This window comes from Hibiscus syriacus, unplaced genomic scaffold (genome assembly GCF_006381635.1).
Source record: "Hibiscus syriacus cultivar Baekdansim isolate YM2019G1 unplaced genomic scaffold, ASM638163v2 tig00008386_pilon, whole genome shotgun sequence".
Classification (NCBI taxonomy): Eukaryota; Viridiplantae; Streptophyta; class Magnoliopsida; order Malvales; family Malvaceae; genus Hibiscus; species Hibiscus syriacus.
The window spans coordinates 624565-647628 of NW_024062163.1; the positions used below are offsets into that span (position 1 = coordinate 624565).

At 31.4% G+C, this 23064-nt stretch overlaps 3 pseudogenes; 1 reads left to right on the plus strand and 2 right to left on the minus strand.

Annotated features, from left to right (window-relative positions):
- Positions 1–1101: 1101 nt before the first annotated feature.
- On the minus strand, positions 1102–7909 carry LOC120202247 (annotated as a pseudogene).
- Positions 7910–14653: 6744 nt separating this feature from the next.
- LOC120202302 lies at positions 14654–18899 on the plus strand (annotated as a pseudogene).
- LOC120202248 lies at positions 18798–22931 on the minus strand (annotated as a pseudogene).
- Between the last annotated feature and the right edge of the window lie 133 nt (positions 22932–23064).

The window sequence follows — 23064 nt, forward strand, 5'->3', positions numbered from 1 at the left end:
GTCTACTGGTTAAGTAATTAGTTAAAAGGGGTAAAGTATACAAATGGGTATCAATTACAGGGCGTTACTTTGTTGAGTTTCGTAATTATTAAAAGTTATAATGATTTCTCAATTATAGGTCATTATTTTATTAAGTCCATTGATTATTAAGAGTTACAAAATGATTATTAGACTATTCATATGTTCTAAGTTCATCACTTTATATTAAAAAAACTTAATGGTAGTCTGAGTTTGACATTAACATATTGACTGCGATATGATAATCTTTTGAAATTCTGTAATCAGAATCACAGTAAGCAAGTTAACGTCTAGTTTAGACAATAGTCAACTTTTTAACAGAGAGACGAATTTGAAACACAGGAAAATGACTCAATAAAAAACAATATCATATACGTCGGTGACCGTTGTAACTTTTAATAACAAGATAATAAAACAACACTCTTGAATACGGTAAACTAGTCAAATTGGCCTATAATCATTTTCAGGACAAACTCTTCTTTTGAACTTGACAAGTTTGAATAAATTAGCTCTTGGATGTTATTTAGGTCAATCTGACCTAAAACTTGATCGATTCTCAGAATTTTTTTAGAATCAAATTAGTTACTGAATTTAATAATTTAAATGAAATTGACTCCTAAACTTTCTATAAACACGTTGTGTGAAAGACAAAGCAATCTAATTTAATCACTCAAGATGTCGATTTTTAAGGACGAAAATGAAATGCAGTAAAACCGTATTCCCTATCTAAAATAAAAAAAGAAATAAGGCTTGGCGGCGAATTTTATTTAGCCATATTTATTATTATTTTCAAAGTCATGAACAAATTAATTGCAGTCTAATTGATTAGGATATTGGGTTCTCGCCCGAAAGTACCGGCAACGAGATAAAATATTTCAAATAAATTAAAAAAAAACCCTTAAACAAAATATTTTAAATAAATTAAAAAACCCTTAAACGCAGACATATTTAATCATAACTCTTTGTGAATTGTTAATTCCTCTTCATATGTATTCAATTGGAAAAGATTCAAAATCCGAATAACAATGCAAGAGCCAGGCAGACAAGACAACCAAATAACCAATAGAGTAGCACTGATATGCCTATCAAAACCCAGAAAATCTATGGCTCCATTTTTAATTTACAAAAACAGTTTTTGATTATCCACAACCCTAATATAAACTAAAAAGAGATAAAGGGGAACCTACATCTTAATACATACAACCAAACACACTGCTGACTTCTATTGTCCGGTCCTCAAACTATATAAAACAGGGCACAAGTTTTCAAACCAGTTAATGTCGACACAAGGATTATGAACTTACGAGGCTATAGATTTTGATGCACACGTGCCGTCCTTGCTCCAAGCCTACTGCATGGTTAACAGTGAGAAAACGAGTGAAGCGACTAAAAAAGCTAGGTTTTATGTACTTTCTTTTTCACCTCCGGAGCCGTTTTGTATCCACCTGAAATATAATGAATTAACGATGATGTTTATGATTAGTAATACATACCAGCTGACGACGAATATGGTAACACCATTGGCAAGGTTGAAACAGAAACTTAAACCATACAAACAGGCACCCATAACAGCACCTACATTCTCAAAAAAGATGTAACTGTGGAGTACTGGAAAAGGATAGAAGCACAAGGAAGCCAGAATACCTTTGTATCCGAGGTTCTGGAAGTGGAATGGGAATTCTGCAATTTGTTCTGACCTTCAGAAGAACAGCTCTCGCAAAAGAAGTGGTCGAGTCTTTAGCCTCCTCCGCTTTCATTTCTATACAAGCAGGATGAAACCTGAATCAAAAGCAGTATGCTGAATATGGCAAGTATGCCTGATAAATTGGTTGCATTTTGTTCGAGTAAAATAAAAATGAGCCTTTGCAATTAGATGAAAGTAAATCAGACAAAATGTCTTTCCAGAACTGGCTAATAATTAATATCTCCAGAAATCTTAAATTTCTTAACAAGGATCAAACACAAGCTCACCCCAGGAAGCTACCTGAAGTGAAAAATGTAATAAGAATCTGTCCATTAACATGTTTCAACAAAGTGAGTGTCTTAATAACCCAAATACGAACATCATTGGCACAAAATTAAAGTTAAGCGACAACTTCAAATTTTCCCCCCTTCAATGCTATCTGGGTTTTCAATTTAAAATCTACCAACTCGATGCCAATAATTCATGATCATAAATCCAAGAGCCATTCGAGTGAAAGCTGTATCTAGAAAAGATCATCATCATCAACAGTTTATATCAACATGGTTAACTACAATTTATATCAAAACGACACCAAGCTTAGGGACAGCACCTTGACATAACCTTATAATAGAGAATATGTGTCCCGACATTTATGTTTTCATGTCAAGTGAAGGCACCAAAGATTTTGGTTACATCATGACTGTATAAATGCCTTTGGTTACATCATGACTATAATTTCCATAGCTCCACAAGAAGAATCGGAGGTTGGAAATTCCCGTGGCATAAAGAAGGCTAACTAAGCCTCATTTGAGCTTGAGTACGTATTTTGGTAAGCTAAAGTATAGGTGAATGCATTCATAATTCTACAAACAGAAATATATACACACATAAAGTCCTGCTTCCAAAGCAGAAAAGGAAGGGATTATAATTCCACTACAGGGCAAAACTTTAGAACTTGTTTAACCATTTTGCACCAGTCACAAATGACAGCTAAATAATACCAGTTCTGATCCTCTTAAGAAAGACCTGCTGATAAATGACAACTAAAACAATAATCTATATGCCACTCTATATAACTTTTATATTTCCTTGAATAGATCTATGAGAATGGATTTCATACAACTATCAACACAAGCATCCAACTTACCAGTCACTGCAACCTTCACACTGAACCATTAGGTCATCGGGATTGTAAGGCATCTCACATTTGCAATAACTGCCACATTACAGTAACAAACTAGAAAAGGTAAGAAAAGTAAAATAATCTAAAACGCAAAGTTGCAAAGCACTATTTAAATGAGTAAAAATGTTTACTTGATCTAACCATTTCCATCCAATAAATCTTTCATTTAGATCAACGAAATTTCAATAATTTTAAGTAGGAACACTGAACTATGCTAATCTAATTACACCCGAAAAATAATGTGTTATCATGAGAAACCATATGAAAAAAGTGAATCTGAGTAAACCCTATATCATAAAGGACTAGAAAAAATTACCTATATCATAAAGGACTACGCAAAATTAACTTACATTTTTCCTGGACATAATTAAACCACTAAATTTTTTCAACTTAAGGCTTCAGAATGCATAATTTAAGCATTTCATTAGGTAGTTATTCACATGAATTAAATCAAACATAAAGCATAAAAAATAAATATTTTTCTAATATTCAAGTCAACATTAATCAACTTATACTGACTAACTTAATCTTAATCAAGCAATAGCGGATGAAAATATCATTAGAAATACATTAAAAAAACGCCAATTAAGCCGTGAAAGTATAAATTTTGAGAGAGAAAATAAATACATATGAACTTGGATATCAGATATTTATAGCAAAATTAAAAGAAGGAAAAAAAAGGCATACACAGCAACGCGATCAGGGTTGAAAGCACCAGTGCGGGAATTATATTCGAAACGACAGAAGAAATCTCATTTCCGACGGCCTCAAGCTTGGTATAGCTCTTGAAGCTATGGACCGTACACTTTCCTTCGATGGTATCAGCGCTTTGCACATCGTAATGATCGGACAAAAGAGCTCCTTAGATCCATGGAACTGCCTCCGCCCTCCGATCGACTCCTCCGGCCTGTAGTACCACCCTGGCAAGCACCTTCACATTCCCACCACGTGAATCAGCATCGATCCGCTCGATTCTCGCCACGTACTGCGGGTTTGACTGATCCGCCGTCTCAGCAACACGCAATCACCAGCTGCCAATCACCACGACAAGTTTAAGGGAAAAAGAAAATCAAACAAACAAACCTTATCCTTAAATTTCTCACTTTTTTTCTTTTTCATGTTTCTGCTTACCTTTAATTGTCTTGTTGATGTGTTTGACTGTGTAAGACTCTAGAGGTCTCCTCGGAGCTCTAGCTTGGCCATGGAATAAGGAGAGAGAACAGAACAAAAGGAAAACTAAACGACAATTGCTTCAGAGAAAATACAATACAAACTACAAAGCATGCACAAGGACAATAGAGAGATTGTGGGCCGACCGAAATTGAAATTTAAAATTATTTTATTTTATTTTTGGACGGAGGTACGTTTCGGTGTTTTTGGGGGTTTAATCAGCGTTGATATTTATTTTTGACCAAGGATGGGGTAAAACACTAAGGTAGATGAGGCTCCACGTCACACTTGGGGGTAATTTGGTAGATTTTCAAGAAGGAGGATGTGGAGCGTGTGTGGACGGTGACGTTTCAGTTATGGAGAGCTGAGAGATAGGATTTGGTGCAACCAAGATTATCTTTACAAAAGTTGAGCTGCTTCGCTGAATTTTTGCCACGTATATGCCTCTGGAAAGGAAATCATTTATGGTACGCCACGCAAGCTTCTTGAACATTTCTGTAGTTAATTGTTACCACGTATCGAATAAAATACTATGTATTTTTTTAGTGTTTTATATTGTACCAATGGATAGAGTGGTCACGGTGCAGTAAATTTTAGTTAACTGTTCAAGAGATGGATACTTAATTATTATTAAAAGAAATATTTAATTATAACAAAAAAAATTAAATACCATATTATATAAATACTAAAAGTTATATTTTATCTACTTCAAACAAGCACAACAAAATAAAGATTGATTAGATAAAATAAAAATTTAATTAAAGATAATATTATAATTGTTTCTAAATATTTTAGAGATATTTATAATATCTTAGATAAAGTTTGGGGTATTTTTCTAATTAATATAGTTTGGGGTTGTTTCTATAAAAAAGTAATAGGTTTTTAATAGAATTACGCCCTTTAAATTCTTCTAACCCCACCCTTAAGTTTTTTTTAATATTTTTAAGGGTAAACTATACAAATGGTCCTCCGGCTATATGGTGTTAGTTTGTTAAGTCTTCGACTATTAAACATTATAAAATGGTCACTCGACTATGTTTTATGTTCCAAATTCATCATTTTTCGATAAAAAATTAATGGCAGTCTGTGCCGGATGTTAATCTATTGTCTGAGATATGATAAAATATAATCTTATAGTCTCAAATGACTATCATATCTTAGATATCATATTAACATTCAACTCAGACTGTCCTTAATTTTTTAATGAAAAATGATGAGTTTTGAACATAATGAATAGTCGGATGACCATTTTGTAACTTTTAATAATCGATGGACTCAACAAAGCAATATCCTATAGTAAAGGGACCATTTTGTAACTTTTAATACTTAGAGGACTCAACAAAACAATTTTATATAGTTGGGAGACCATTTGTGTACTTTGCCCTATTTTTAAAAAGGTTTATTCACAATTTAGTCTTAAAAAGATCATTTTCCCACTCACTACCTTAAATAAGTGAAAATTGTAATTTAGTATAATTATAAATTTACACCTTGATCCCCAAATTAATAATTTGAGTCTATGTCCCTAACATAAATTCTACCTTTACTCTTATTTTTTTTGTTTGGTCCTACCCTTTATTTATTATTGATTTATAAAATGACCTTTCATGATACCAGACTGTACTAACATTACTTGACAGTTAATTTTAATGGCAGTTGTATTTCATGAATGTTTTTATCATGTTATAAATTTAAATGGAACTGTTCTTTCCTAAAAAAATAAAATAAAATTGCAGAGTCAATACAAGGTAATTCTTGGGGGAGAAAGTAACGGGGGAGACCACAAAAGGAAGGGGAAAAGCTGGAAAACTTGTAGCCCCTAAGGGGGTGTTTGGATCAAGGAATGTGAGATTCTCATGGAAATGGAATCCACATTCTCATGTTTGGTTGGTCGGGAATCTCATTCACGATAATGTTTTATTACTAATAGTAGATTTTTTGGAGTATATTACCGGGAATGCCATTACCTCCATTTCCTTAGGTATTGTTGGATTATCGGCGTTTTGGACTAAAATGCCCTTAATTTTTTTTTCAAAAATATAATTCTTCTGTCATTGAATATAAAAAATTCTACGAAGGTTAAATTACAAATTTATCCTTAAACTATTTTATATTTACAAAAAATATCTATAATTAAAATTTTATATGAAGTTCAGGAGTTAAAATAAAATTTTACCATTTCATTAAACCTTTTTATATTTTCAATTTTGTAAAAAATATATATATAAATTTTATGAATTTAAATTTTTTAAAGAAAATATATAAATATTTTTCAACTTGTTAAAAAACAAATATATAATAAGGACAATTTGGTTAAATATATATTTCAATAATCTTTTATTCATTTAACCAAACACGGTAATATTACATTCCTACTAAACCAACCAAACACAAAATACAACATTCCCAATAATCCTATTCCCTGGTAATCTTACATTCCCACTGATAATCTTACATTCCTATTGGTAATTTTACATTCCTTGAACCAAACGCAACCTAAAGTCTAAAAGCGAAAACAACCCATATACTATGAAATGGATTGGGTAGTCACGGACATTTCATTGAGCATCATAGCCACTTGAATTTTGAACCTACATAATGACTTTAAACAATAATTAAAATATTTAAATTCATTTTAATTATTACCAACCCTAAAATACGTAGGATGAGGAGCAGCTGGTTTGGCCAAATGCAGCCACTGAGTTAAAAGTTAAGCGGTTTCAACATTTAAGAGAGTATATTTCAAGAGAACCAGTTTCCAGAACAGACAGCTCAGTAGCATGTTTTCCCAACCCTTGGAAGATTTGGACAGCATTGAAAATACAGCCATCATATAAATGAGATCATTGGCATTACCTGGATTATTGTTAAGAACCCTCAGGGGCACAAATGCATCAATTCAATAACAATCGGTATTGTAGCTCGTGAGATATCTGCGTCAGTACAAAGTTGCTTCAATTCACTTAAATTCATGAAGTCTGGCGAATTATATAACAGTTCATGTTCTTGAAACATGTTGTCTTATCCAGAAATTTTGCAGAGAATCAGCAGAGCCATCAAGAACTATTATTATCAAGTTGCTTTCGAATGTTAAAGCTAAAGTCAAGGATTTCTTAACGTACTTGGACATTCAGAAAAGATCAACCTGACCTCATGCTTACTGCTATTTATTTTACTATCCATTTATATCATTCCTGGCCGAGCCAAATATTTTTTTAACTACCAAGTAGTCAAGATGATGGCACCCATTGCATTGTGCAGCAGATAGGCAGAAGAAATTTGTGTCGGTATCCGAGTTATAATATCAGGGGAAACCCTTACATTTTGCATTTTTCCATATCACTGGCTGAAACATCTTTAGCAGCCGGAGTTCCCTCAACCATAAGCCCTTCCTACAAGGTCATATAAATGAGAAACTATTCTACAAACACATTAAATTAATGGAAATTCAATTAATTGTCGAGCAAAGTAACCTTTGCCAAGTGAAGGTTACGCTGGTCATGTTCCTCAGCTTTGGCCTTCTCCAGTTCTTTATTATGTGCTGATTTTCGATCCAAAGCCTTCGACACTTTGAGTTGCCTATCTACATTTTCCGTATCGATGCTACTACTATCAGTATCACTTTCCCTGTATCTTGTATTCAGATAGATATCCTACTGCAAACTTTGAATTTTTCAAATGTTTGTAATGCTACTACTATTCAGATAGAAATCTTTTTATTTGTAGATAAGTTTATATATATATATATATATATATATTATAGTTTAAAATCAAGTATTTCTTTCGTCCATTTTTGGTGTGATGCGTTTCAATGTAAGAAAAACATGATAACCAAAATCATAAGGATGAACCATTTTGGTTTTATTTCTAATTTTATTCCATCTAAAAATATAATTAATTAGATATAATTTATTAACACTTAACTGATGGTTAATCATTTACTAAAATTTATATACGTAATTGTAACAAGTAACCGACACTTTTAGCGGTTCAGTTAACCGAAACCTTTTAACTTTAACGGTCCCATGGCTACCAAGCCCTCAAATAATTTTCCTAGTAAAAACCCTTCCTACGACATTTTAATGAAACCCATAGTGTGATACATGCAGGAACTACTATTGTTTTCCTTTTAAGTATTTCAATGTATATTTCTTAAACCTATTTTTTGTCGATACCGTTTTTTGTCAGAGTGGGGAGAAAAATTTAATACGACTTGGGGTTTTTCTTTAAAAAGGTTTAGAAATGTTGGGAGTCACCACCAATCATTTCAAGATGCGATTGGAACACCTAAAATCAAATAATTTTAATAAAATGTTTTTTTTATAAAAATAATTTTTCTACGAAAACCAAAATCGAATTTGGGAGTCAGTTATGCATGTGGAAGGATTAACACCCCCACAATGCCCAGAAATTGTACCTAGTCGATTAGCCTATATTTAAAAATTAAAAATTTTGAGTTCGATATTTTATTTAATTCAAAATCATCATGGATGCCAAGTTGGGAAAAGGATGTCGGTTTACTAAGACCAATAACGATCACTCTCAAGCATGTAATGCGAAAACTTCGTTATTGATCTACATAAATGAACATTGTCTTAAGTTGAAAAGATGTGGGGGTTTTGAAAAGGATGTCTACCTACTTCGGGAATTACCAACGGTAATCCTCTTAGCATAATGCAGATGATACACTATTAACTCCTTGGTAAATGAACATTCCTTACTTTTGAAATCAAAATGCAATGAAATAGTCAATTTATTGAACCTAATTAAACTAAGTGATTAATTAAGGCTTCCCCTAACCTAAAGTGTCAATTTATGTAATCTAAAGAACTCGGAGGGCTAAATCTAGAAATGAAGGCTCTACTATTAATCCTATTTGCTTTTAACCAGTTATTGAATCGAATAATCGAGATGGTCCCTTGGGCATTTAGGCGAGGGCCAACTTAGATTACTCCCTAAATTAAAGGACTAGATTGAAATCTAACCTAAAGTGGAGACTCTAATTAACCTAATTAATTATGTTAAAAGAATATCTAATTGAAAAGTTTAGGGACTAAAGTGAAAAGAATCTAAATCTAAAGGTCAATCCAAAATCTAAGAGTTCCAATTAGACTAAGCTAAAATCAAATTAAACTAAGGTACTAAACCTAAGCCTAAAGTTAATTAACAAATATATCGATAAAAAAATAAATTAATCGTTAAAAAGACTAAAATAAAAAAAGGAATTAAAATGCATAAATTTAAAGATTTAAGAAATTAAAGGGTCTAAATGAAATAAAATTAACAATTCAATAAATTAATTACGAATCAATAACTAATAATTTACAAATCATAAATGAATTATCATTCTAGATTAATATTAGGGTTTATAAGAATAATTCAGGGACTAAATTATAACCAGCAAGTAGTTTAGGACTTAATATAATAACACCTTAAACCCGATTGAACCTAAAGTGTCACATTAGTCTACCGAGACGAACTCTGAATTTCAAATACTTTTTAATTTCCCTTTAAACATGCTGAGTGGGCCTAAACTTCCTTTATCCATGCTTGAATCGAAAACTACTACTTCTTCGATGTCAATTCACCAACTCAATCGAATCAATAGAAACGACCCCGCAAGTAAATGTTCCAAGTTCGAGTCAAAACATTTTTAAATATGGTATTATAAAATGCCAAACATATATTCTAAATATAATATAAATATATATGTTAAATTCTTAACCAAAAGTTTTACTAGCAGTAAAACAAAAATTTGGAAACATAACATAGTGCCTCATATTGAATTTATGACTTTGGGTCTATTGCGAGGCCCATCAGCATTATCCTTGGGCCACACCCTCGATCGTCGTTGATGATTATCTATTCAAATTAAACTAAACTAAATTATTAATATGGAATAAACATATAATAGTATCTGTTTAAACATAACCCTTAATTATTTGAGAATGAATGCTCATACTCTTAACATTTATGATGTTCGAACTCAAGACCTTAAGAAATAACAACTCATTTATCACCAAATCTAATTGATTCGTAATTTTAAATATATTATGTTTCAACAAATGTTACTTGTATTTATGTCTTTGTGTATTATACGTGTAATTTTAAAATAAATTTTGTAATATTTATTGTTATTGGTTTTTAAGAAAAATATTTGATATATAGATTTGTGACTTTATTTTACACAACTTATATTTTTATGTCATGGTGAATTGGTGATGGTACCTATTTAGAGTTTAAAAGTTAATGTTTATGTTTGAAGTTTTAGGTTTTAGGACTTAAAATATAAGATTTAGGAGAGTAAACATATTTGGTTGGTTGGTCAAATTGTTTATTTTTATTTCTTCATATCCTCTTAGGTCATGGGTTCTAGACTTACTAGTTGTACTCTTCTTCTTTCTCCTATAGTATAAGATTTGAATTAAATTTAGAAATTTTCAAAAAAAAAAATTTAGGGTTTTATATTTAAGATTAAATTAGTAAATTATATAAAATAAGTTTACACACCATGTGTATCAATAATAACCTTGTTTTTAACCATTTTCATTTTCATTCTCGTCCAATTATTTTATAATTATAATTGTATATTGTATTTATAACTTCAAAATAAATATGGTAATATTTATAATTATTATTATTGTTTTCTGAAATTGGTGATTATGACTATTTTAACCATTTTTATTTTTAATATGTATAATTATAATCACAATTGTAAACACAGATAATGTAGTAATGTACCCTTACAACGAGCTTTTAAATTTTTATATCAAAATAGGACATATGCATTAAATATGAATAGGGTGCATATATTATAAAATTTTGAATCGTATTTCAATATATATATATATATATAAAAGTTTGAATTGAAATAAAATATAGACCAATAAATCGCCAAAAATATTTAAGCAAGATATTTAAATTTTAAATAAAATATATGTATTTACTTCAAAATAATATATATATATGATTAGAATTGTCGGTTGGCAATTTCTTATAAAATTCATACTATGATTTTGCTATCAGCATACCATGATTTTGGATTAGTTGAATAACATAAAAAAATGGTCTAATTAATTTAGAATTATATAATAAAAAAATAAAATCGTTAGGCGAAGGTGGATTATATTTTGGAATAAAGATTAGAATAATTGCTGCATGCCAGCCGTGAAAATTTGCTTGTTGGTCCCCAAGGATTTATTAATCAATGTTTGGTACACAAAAAAGTTTAACCAATACTATCTTTAAAAAATAAAGTCAGAATATTCAAAAGCCCTCATTTTTCATGACGAAATATCATTTTATGAATTAAATACTATAAAGTTTAAATAGTTTAATGTAAAAGAAGAGTTTTAAATATTGTAAATAAAATAAATTTAATTACAAAATATAAGAATATATCATGCAAATTATAGGCAGGGCCAAAATTTCATGAACAAAGCAAAGATGCTTGGAGATGATGGCCATACCTTACAACAAAAATATCATATTTTTTATTTAATCAAAGAAAAAAAATACACAATAATTTTTTAATCAGAATAATTAATATCATTGATTATTTGTATTGAGAAATGACATGGGCAAATTAAAATAAAGGGACATAATTGCAAATTTATACATGGTAGGGGGACCAAAACCACAATATAACTATAAAGTGTCCTAGTCCCATATAAGGTTTGGTTTTATGGTATGTGGTTCATCTTTGTTTATAAGCCACATTTATTGCCTTTTTCTGCTTTGCCTTCTAAGCTAACCAATGGTACGTGGGAGTTGCTAATTGGATGTTGGTTCCAAATTATTAATAAAAGAATAATTATTATAACAGTTTATTATAAATATTAGGTTTAATAAAAGTTCTTTACTTTTTTTTGAAAAAATGAATTAAATCTGTAAATTATTTTTATATTTAATTAAATTATATATTTTGAAATTTCACCAATTCATCTAGACGATTAAATCTCATACTTTATCAATATTTCTTTAAAAGTAGGTTATTTTAAAATTTCTTTAAAATTTTAAAAATCCAACGTGTCATAACTGTCATATATCATGTAATATAAAATCTCAAAGAAATTATAATTTGACAATTAAAATTAATCAAAGGACTTAATTGTTTTAATTTTCAGTTTGAAGTTTATTGATTCAAAATTTATATTAAAATGTAAAAGGAGTTTAAAGACTCAATTGATTTTCCTCTCAGAAGTTTGACAACCTCATGTAGAATAAATTATTTGATGAATTCGGCTCACCATATCATTCATGGTCTTTGTGAATGAGAGCACCGAATTATTTGATTGATTTTCTTCTCAACCGATTCACCTTAGAAAAAAAAATATGGACATATATTATTGACTAGGACCACAGATGACGTAGTGAGTCGGGACCATCTGATAATTTTTCCTCATGCACCCTCTAAACAAGTATGAATTTACTTCTTGAATTATATTTATTCTTATTTATTGCATGAATTTTGAATACAATCTAACCACTCAAACTTGATATATAGCTTTATAAATTGCACCACAAAATATAATAATGTTTAAGTAAATATACTTTAAAATAATAAGATACTACCCACCTATATTTAAATAGTTTAAATTGCAAAAAAAAAAAAAAATGCAATCCAAGATGAATACAAAAACTGATTCATTGTTTAGGCCCGTTCATTTATATGTGTGACCTGTAACACGTTTTATGATCCTAACATTTATGAGACCTACATTTCAAAAAAAAAAAAAAAATCATGTTTATTTTCAAGAACATTCAAATGATGACATTTCTTATAAATAAAATGTCACGATTATATAAGTTTTTGATATTATCCTAATTTCATATGTTTTGAATTTTTTTTAAAGAAACAATCGTAATAAATTAAGTTTTAATATTTTTTAATTTTATTTTATTATAAAATATTTTAAAGATCTCATTTTAAAAAGTAACGCATAACCTATATTTATCTATTCAAAATTTTCATTTAGCTGTGATATAATAATAAAAACAAAAATTTAAGTCATAAAGCAAGTGTAATTCAAGATGAATACATAAAGTGCGATTTAATACTCATATAATTTTATTTATATTTTATGTTTATCTGATAAATAATTTTAAATATTAATAAATTGCTTATTTATAGTTGTGAATAGTAAACTACAATAAAAAGTTTAATTACAAAATGCAAATAAGGAAAACCAGAGGGGTAAAAGCATAAATCTAGGAAAGTACAGAACCATAAGAGTATCTAAACTAAACATTAGTTAGGGGGAACGGACAAAGTACAGTGACACGAGGTACCTACTGCCTCACTTTTCACGTTTGGAAATGTCAAATTCTTCTACTAGTCCCTGTACCATGTGTAAACTATGGATTTAATTCTTATATTTTTTTAATCATTTTAAACCATAAGAGTATCTAAACTAAAGATTTGAGTGCAATTATACATGTGTTACATGTTCGAATAACAATTGTATTATTTTGAATTACATTGAATTAGATGAGATCATAGACTCAATTACACTTTCTACTTTTTTTGGAGAAATAAATGAATATTTTGTATAATTATGCACACTCTTAAAGTTTATAATTAATATTATTTTATAAAATTTAAATTTTTATAATTTTATGATTGTAATTTGCACTATCAAACATGAAATAAAAAATTACAGTATAATTATAATCTAATTATCAAATATATCCATGAAACTAAAATCATTTGTAATTATATATAAGTGTAATTATTAAAATAATAATTATATTTTCATACAACTACACTGTGATTAATAAACATACTTTTAATATTTAAGTTGATAGAAAATTTTAGTTGATACAATGTAAACACAGAAGAAATCATATAGATTTTAACTTTTGTTAAGTTTTGAAATTTTATATTGGACCGCTTCTTATTTTTTATTTAAATTGTATTTATTTTAACTGTCTACGTATTCTCAGTAGCTAAAGTAAGTATTGTTCTTTTTAAAAATTCTAGACTTGAACAGCTGTATCTGTAGGGTGTATGTATGTTATTAATGATTATAAAAGATTTTAAACAAATGTTATCTTATAATCACCTCAAATTATTCAAAAAAAAATTGCTCTACGCATTAGTACTTAACATTTAAGTTTACGACTAGATTGATAAGAAAATTGATTGATTATTATTATGAGACTTAATTAATACATTTTTAAAGTTGAGACCATTTTAAAATTTGATTCATAATTTGGATAACATCAACAATTAACTGAAAAGTAAATATTAGAGAATGGAAGAGAGGGAGAATAGAATATGGTTTTCATGTGGATATAGGATAGATATTGCAGCAGCTAAAGAAAAAAAAAGGAAAGAAAACGAGGCTCCCATGCTGAAAGTTGAGAGAGACAGCATAGGGGGGAATTGAAATTGAGAGAAGGTTAGGAGGGTTTAAGGAAAAGGGTTTTTGTTTAGGTCCACCAACTGTTAGTTAATGGATAGAGCTCCTTTAACCAAACATATTTTCCAACAACACCCAAACCAAGAAGAAGATGAAGTTGGAGAAGAAGGGACTGTAAGAATTTGAAATATTACAGTTTCTGGGTTTCAAAGCGAAGAGACTCTAAAAGTTAAAAAAAAGGTCTCTTTTTTTATTGTTTTATCTCTCCAATAAGAGAGACATAGTTACAGTCTTACAGAGAGAGAAAAGAAAAGCTATCATGGTATTAGGGCCATAGGGTTCAAAGTTGAAGTTATGTGTGAATCTCTCACGTGGAGTTTGAATGGAAATGATGAATTGGATAATATATGATTGGTAAAAAAAGGGAGCGAACAAACAAAGAAAAAATAAAAGTGATAGAATTCATTCATTGCTCTGAATTATTATTATCTTTTATTTGGAGCAACAAACATCAAAGAATTCTTTTTTTTTGTAGTGTTAGATTGGATTGTTCTTGGGATCACGAAGTGTTTGGTTTCTTAAGGAGTTTTTGTTCATCGGATCCGGTGGTGTCTTTGAGAGTTCTTTGTTCCCCATACCTCAAACAAACTGCTACTGGTTTCCAGGTATTTTATGTATTTATGATTTTTCTCTTAGGTCTCTCTTTTGTGTTTGGAAAAGATGATCAACATAAGAAAGTTTTTTGGTTGGTCTTTGCAGTTTGTTTTCCTTTATTTTTTCTGAATATGCTCAAGAATCATGCTTGTTCATGATGGAAGTCTGTTTCGATTGCTTATTTCCAGTTCATTTCGTGACTATGTAATTCGACTGGAACCGGAGCAAGGAGAGTTTGAAGACAGAAATATGGCTACTTATTACACTGGTTCCGATAATCAAAGAGATACGGCTCGGACGAACTATTTAAGAGAATCGATGCCCGGATCATATCTAGTGGGATCAGTTCTTCCTGGTAATACGATGTTGTATATGAGTTCAGGGTCCTATTCCGATGCATTGCTGGGAATTCTCAGCTGAAAAACAACTGCACCGGGATTCCGGTCGTTGAGGCGTCCACTTCAACTTCACAGCAGCCAGGAATCTTGTCTAACCTCGGGGACCATGGTTTTGGTGCTTGGAGGGATGGTAGAAATGAAATGCTGGCTATGCACCCGATGGCTGGTGCTTCCGGTACCGTTCACGGTGGTCAAGGACTATCCTTAAGCCTTTGTACCCAAATCCCCTCTGGAATTCAAATCCCTTATCGGAATTCCGGTTTCAGTTTTTCCGGTGGTAATCAAGATTCGAATAAAGGGGAATTGTCTGCATATGGAGTGTCAACTATGTCAAGAACTATTCCTAATTCCAAGTATCTCAAGGCAGCACAACAACTGCTGGATGAAGTTGTTAATGTTCAAAAGGCTCTTAAACAGCCTTATGGAGGGAAAATCGAAACTCACAGGAAAACCGGACGAAGGGTTCTGATGAAGACGGGGGCTCGAAGAATGTGCCGGAAAGCCAGCAAGAATCCTCCATGAACCCTCCAAAAGAGCTCTCACATGCTGAAAGACAAGAATTGCAAAGCAAGTTAACAAAACTGTTGTCCATGTTGGATGAGGTAAGATTCAGATAAGTTGATTGTAGTTTTTCCCCCATTTGTTGCTGAGGTAAACACTTTTTCTTGTAAACTTTTCAGATAAATTCTTGAAGCCAAAGTCCTAGTTGAATATTTTTCGTTACGGTTTCAAAAAGAAGCTTAGTTATAAGTGGAATTCTGTTCTTTTCTGTTTGATTTCTTCGTGCTACAATGTTCTTTCTGATATATCTTTACTGTTATATTGCGTTTCCTTTTCTGATTGCGCTTAGTGTCGAATGGTTGCCACTTCAGGTTGATCGAAGGTATAAACAATATTATCATCAGATGCAGATTGTGGTATCATCATTTGATGTAGTAGCAGGGTGTGGAGCCGCAAAGCCGTACACTGCACTTGCATTGCAGACTATATCGTGCCACTTTCGGTGCTTACAAGATGCAATTAATGGTCAAATTAAGGCAACACGAAAAAGTCTCGGGGAGCACGATACTTCGGAAAACGGTAAAGAAATGAGGATTACTCGTCTACGTTATGTGGATCAGCAGCTGAGGCAGGAGAGAGCTCTTCAGCAGCTTGGTATGATGCAGCAACATGCTTGGAGGCCTCAGAGAGGGCTCCCTGAAAGCTCTGTTTCAATACTTCGTGCTTGGTTATTTGAACATTTTCTTCATCCGTAAGTTTTGACGCAACTCTTCCGACCTTATTGATTTCTCGATGTTGTACTTATTGCTATTTCGGTTGTACTCCAGCTATCCGAAGGATTCTGATAAGATCATGCTTGCAAAACAGACAGGCTTGACTAGAAGTCAGGTAATCTGTGCAAACTACTCATCTTATGACATATAAACGAAGATAATTGTTTGGTGTAAACAAAGCCGTCTCGAAAATTTTCGTGACCTTGAGCGAAAATAAAAAAAATAGGCCTTGATTGAAGGAAAATATACTTCATTACTTTAAACAATTAATTTAATATCGTAGAAAAATTATTAAACTTTTTCGAATATAAATTTCATTGTTTTGTTTAGAAACATCTTAAATACAACTAAGAGAATAAAAAATCGAATGTGGGTATAAATTATGATATGGAACTTTATTTTGAATAATAAATTAAAAAAAAATAAAGAATAACATATTATGTTATCGTTATATTGAGATTGGAGAAGATTAAGAATTAAAGAATATTTGGTAAATTGAAAAATAAGATTTGTAAAAAAAAAGAAACAAATATAATTAGAATTAATTCAAAATTAAATGAATTAACGAGAGAGATGGAGAAAGGGGTAAAAAATTGAGAATTTTATGAAATTGTTAAAAATTAGAGGCCTTAATTATAAAGGTAGAAATTGAGATTGAAAAAAATAGATGCCTCAATTATACTATAATTGAGATTGAAAATTCTTAGGAGCCTCAATTAGAAAGTTAGAAAATGAGATTAAAAAAACTTAAGGGACTCAATTATAAGTGAGACTAAAAAATTAGGGGCCTAAATTATAAAGGTAAAAAATGAGATTGAAAAAACTTAAAGACCTTAATTGAAATGGTAGAAAGTGAGATTGAAAAAACTTAAAAGCCTCAATTATAAAGTTAAAAGTGAGATTACAAAATTAGGGGCCTCAATTATAAAGGTAAAAAGGAATTAAAAAAAACAATTATAAAGGTAAAAAGGAATTAAAAAAAACTAAAGATTTCAATTATAAAGATAAAAAGTTAGATTGAATAATATTAGGACCTCGATTATAAAGGTGAAAAATAAGATTTAAAAAATTAAAGACCTAATTATAAAGATGAAAAAAATGAGGGCCCCAATTACAAGGATGAAAAAATGGGGGCCCTGAGCACTCGCTTAGGGCGCTCCCCCTAATAGCCGGGTCTGGGTGTAAATAGTGTTCATTGTTGATCAATATGTGTTGTAATCTAGTTAGACTCATCCGATTAATGATGTCATTGTTTCTATATATATTTCATTGTTGAAGCCTTGACGATACATCTGCATCTGCCCAGGTTTCAAATTGGTTCATAAATGCTCGGGTGCGTCTATGGAAGCCTATGGTTGAAGAGATGTACAAGGAAGAATTTGCTGATGCAGAAATGAACTCTAATTCTTCGTCTGATAATGCAGTCAAAGCAACGAAAGGCGATACAATGACCTCTAAGGACAGAGGTGAAGATCTTCAACAAAGTGGGACTTCTTCGGCGATAGAGAGAGGTAGCAATGGACAGTTGATGGATTCCAAATCTGACAATGTTCATGATGTAGGCATCCCAGGATCAACTCCGGTAGCTGGTTTCCTGAATGTCACATGCGGAGAAGCTGAAACCGAGTATGTATTACAGAAGCTAAGGGAGGAGCACAGGCTTACTATGGGTGACTCTAGTATTCCCGATGCAGGTGTTCATCTGGATGGTGGTAGTCACCAATTCATGGCAGCCACGGCTTACAATGTTTCGGAATTGGGTAGGTTTGGCAATGGAAGTGGTGTATCTCTCACTCTGGGATTGCAGCGTTACGAGGATGGACGCATAAGCATGTCAGGTGGAAGCCATCATCAAAATTTCATTGCAATGAGAGGGGATGAAATGTACAATCCTACAACAACTTCGGTAGGAGCCGAAACAGCGGATTTTGAATGCATAAACCCCGATAATCGGCAACAGGGGTTCAGTTCCTCTCGGCTGTTACATGATTTTGTAGAATGATATGTACTTGGACTGCTGATTTATGCTTGCATTGATCTTCATATATTCTCTTATGGAGATGAGCCAGAAGCACCAGAAGCAGAGACAGATTCAGAACATGGTGAACTATAAAAACATAGTAGTAATATATCAAGAAATTGATTGGTGATTCAGCATATAGGGGGGAAAGTCACCTAGAACTGTCAAAAAGGGTGATTTCTAAAGCATCGAATTGGTTAATATGGAAACTTGCCTACACTGTTTTCAGAAGTGTATAAACAAGGATATATGCATGGACTGAATGACTACAAAAGAAATGAGAAATTACTTGTGTCTATGGAATCCCCCTGGCCATGGTCCCAGCCCGGCAGCCTCTACCTGAAAATATGGAGAATAGAAGTCAGAATGCAAGAACCAAGAGAAAATAAGTGAGAATTGATTTGAATAAAAGAACTAACCTTTTGTAGACAATATCTTCTCTTAACAATGGACTTTCCAAAAACAGATCATTGCACTCATTCGTATTAACAGTTTCCATGTCAAACACTAGGTCACCACGATACTTGTTCCACTCAAACCACATTTTTGCAATTAATTCCTTCTTACAAGTAGCATGATCCTCCTCTTCAGGAGAATCACCCGCAATCAATCTATATGAATAAACTTTCTTCCTTTGTCCAGGGCGAAATGCACGGCCTATGGCTTGGCGGGTCACAGATGGATTCAGATGAACATCCAAGATTATAATTCGTGATGCCCCCCACCAAAGAAATTCCCTCGCACAGGCCTTGATAGATCCAAAGAAAACTCTCGCATCGGAAGAGTTGTTGAAGCGGTCCATAGCCAACTCCCGTTGTTCGTTACTTGATTCACCGGTGATTGAAAAAATCTCCGTTCCGGGATGCCAACCCTTCATTTTCACAGGATAATCGCTCTAAAATTTCAAGGGGATGAGATACTGACTAAAACAAGGAGCTTCTCATCAGCTGACTAACATAAATTTAACACATTAAGGAAGAATTTTGCTTTGGCTCCGTCTTTGATATCTAATTTGTCCAACAAGTCATGAATCTTATCATCTATATTATGATCAGTCGTGTCAGACTTTCCGAGAAAGAACCCAATTTTGGATGTAAATAAACAGCACTACCAACAGATGAAATCTTGAACCTCCTTTGATACTTTCTTAACTTCTTAACTTCATCCATCTGTCTGGGACTAAGAACAAGTACAACAGTGAATTCAACGAGTCCCGGAAGCTCATCCAAAATCTCCTTTGTAATAATGGAGAACTTTGCTGGTCATTTAACGTATTTCATGTATGACTGAGACTTTTCTCTCAAAATTTTCATCCTTCTGCAGTGTGTGCTCCACCGAATCATAAAAGCTGCATCTGCTCCAGCTTTGATCTGCCTCCTCGCTCCAGGTATTTGCACCTTGCTCATTACCGCCTCATTACTAATTTTGATGAGTCTGACCTAAGAAACTTCGGTCGAACTAGGTTCAATATGTTGAATACCTCTTTGACATGATTTTGATAGAGAGTTCCTGAAAGTACAACTTTTCGAGGTGTTTGAACTTTTGCAAAGGATTGTAACACATCAGTGTTTTCGTTCCTTGGTGTGTGGCCTTCATCCAAAATTAGAATTGAAGGTGCTTTGAGCAGTATCTCCTGGCAAGAAACAGGAATCTTGCCGGTTACACCATCACAAATTATGGTAGCGAACTGCTTGTACCCCAGAAAAAGGATACTCTTGCTATCAACCCACTGCTCCAACACCTCCAATTGCTGAGACCTATTTTCAGCTTTCACAGAATAAAAATCAAGCAGTTGAATATCGTCTACTTGCCACATTCGGAATTCCTTTTTCCATGTAGTCAAGATACCTTTTGGAAGAAGAACTAGTGGTTTAGCATGTAGATATTTGGCTAGGAAACTTTGCATGAAGCTGATTATCATAAACGTCTTTCCAGATCCAGGTGCATGGGCCAGGATGCAGTCTCCAGGGTTCTCTGTTACCAAATCGTTCAGTAGAAAATTAAAGCCCTCTAATTGATGAGGCTTCATTTGCTTCCTATGTCTTGGATGAGCAGCTATGTCAGTTACTGGTTAATCACCTTACAACTTAATCACCTAAGGGTATGTTTGTTTGGTTGTAATTGGATTTATGGAAATTGAATTATGGAAAATTAATTACTGGAAATTCAATTACATTTCTGAAAAACGTTTTTCGGAAAATGTTTTCCATAAAATGAATTACATTTTTCTGAAAACATTTGGAAAACGTTTTACGATGTTTGGAAGATGTTGTTTAAACCTTTTTTCACTAGTTGATGAGTTTTTTAAAAACTATTTATTACTAATATTAAATACAATAAATAATATTATTTATCATAAAACTTAATATTATTATTTTTAAAATATTAAAATAATTTATTTATTATTAAATATAATTTTTATAATTTTTTTTAATAAAACTATTAATATTGGTATAATTTATTGAAATAAAAATATTATAAATTATATTAATTATTTATTAAAGTAATAGTGTTATAGTATATTTTAAAATATTAATAAGTATATTTTAAATATCTTTATTAAATATTATTAGATTATTATTAATATTAAATATACAAATAATATTATTCATTATTAATAATTTAATAATATATTTCTATGAAATTAATAATAATATAAATTTTATTAATAATTTGTTATATTATTAAAATAAAATATAATATCTTATATTATATAATATATTATTTTATTATAATATTAAAAATATAATATTATATTATTAGAAATATTAATAATTAATATTTTGATTAAAATGATATTAAAATATTTTATTAATATTAAATTCATAAAATAAAATTATTTAGAGTATTTATTCTTTGAAGTGCAAAAGTTCGAAAAATGACTTACAGAAAATCAGACCGCAAATCATTTTTCAGAAAACACAAATGAAATTTTATTGACCACGAAAATGTTTTACGTTGACCAATCAGTTTTCCTCCAACCAAACACTGGAAAACATTTTCCGGAAAACAAATTACGTGAAACAAACACAGGAAAATATTTTCCGGAAAATAAATTACTTGAAACAAACACGAGATTTCGAGGAAAACCAATTCCGTAATCGGTTTTCCCCCAAACAAACATATAAGATTGAGATGAATGATCATAAGATTGATTTACCTTGTAGTACTGGATCTCAATTATGGTATCGATTCCTCTCTCAATAACTCCACAAATGCAACACACATAACCGATATCATCCCTCAATACAAAAGAATGGTCACAGTCTTCATCTTCTGACATCCGTTCACTTGAAAGATCCTCAAAACCATCCTACCAAAACATCATAAGTGAAAATGAACATCGAAGATAATTAATTGCCCGAAGTTCAATAATTGTAACATTATACTGATTCTGATATGTAAAAAAGAGGTTTCTTATTCTACATGAAGGTGAGAAGCATGAATTATGTGTTATGAACTCTTATCCTACCACAATCTTTCATGACTATGTATGCTAGATATGGCACTAATTCCGTCCAGCCAAATTATATGTTATGAACTCGCTATCATGCATTTTACTCTGTAACTTTTCCACTCATATATGAACCTAAATGTAGAGATCCAATACAATCGGAATGAGACCAGGCAAGAAACAGATCAAAACACAAACCAAAACCATGAGTGCTTAGTTGTCTCGACAATTTCAAGAAATGAAAAGTTCAAAATAACTACATCAGGACGTTTGCACAAGTGGTGGCCCAAAACAGAAAACCATAACATTTGAGGACATCTAGATACAATCTAGTTCTAAAATGGGCACCTTCAACACTTTTTCAAAAGCAGTTTAATGATCAATAAATAATAGAAAGAAGACAACAGGTATGTACCAATTACTTTTCACGAGTCAGAAATACCTTTGAAATCTCTAGTGCCATTGACATCTCCTGCCAAATATCTCCTAATCCATCATCTCCTTTCTCATTTTGAGGATTGACATCTTCTTCAACACCAACACAAACACCTTTATCCTTGTTGAGACCAATTTCACTGGTCAAACTAACATTTTCTTTCAGATTTCTTCTGTTACTCTTAGACTCCCCAACCTGAAACACATCAATTAAGTTCGGATAAAAATGAAATGAAAAATATGAAACATACACAGAAAGATTGAAGATCATAACCATTACACTGAAGAAAAAAGTATTTTATAAGTATACTCAAAAGTCAATGTAAATTAAATAATTGTCATACAAAAAATAAACTAAATCATAAAGGCTTATAACTTTGAACCAAGAAATATGCAAACTAAACTGAAAG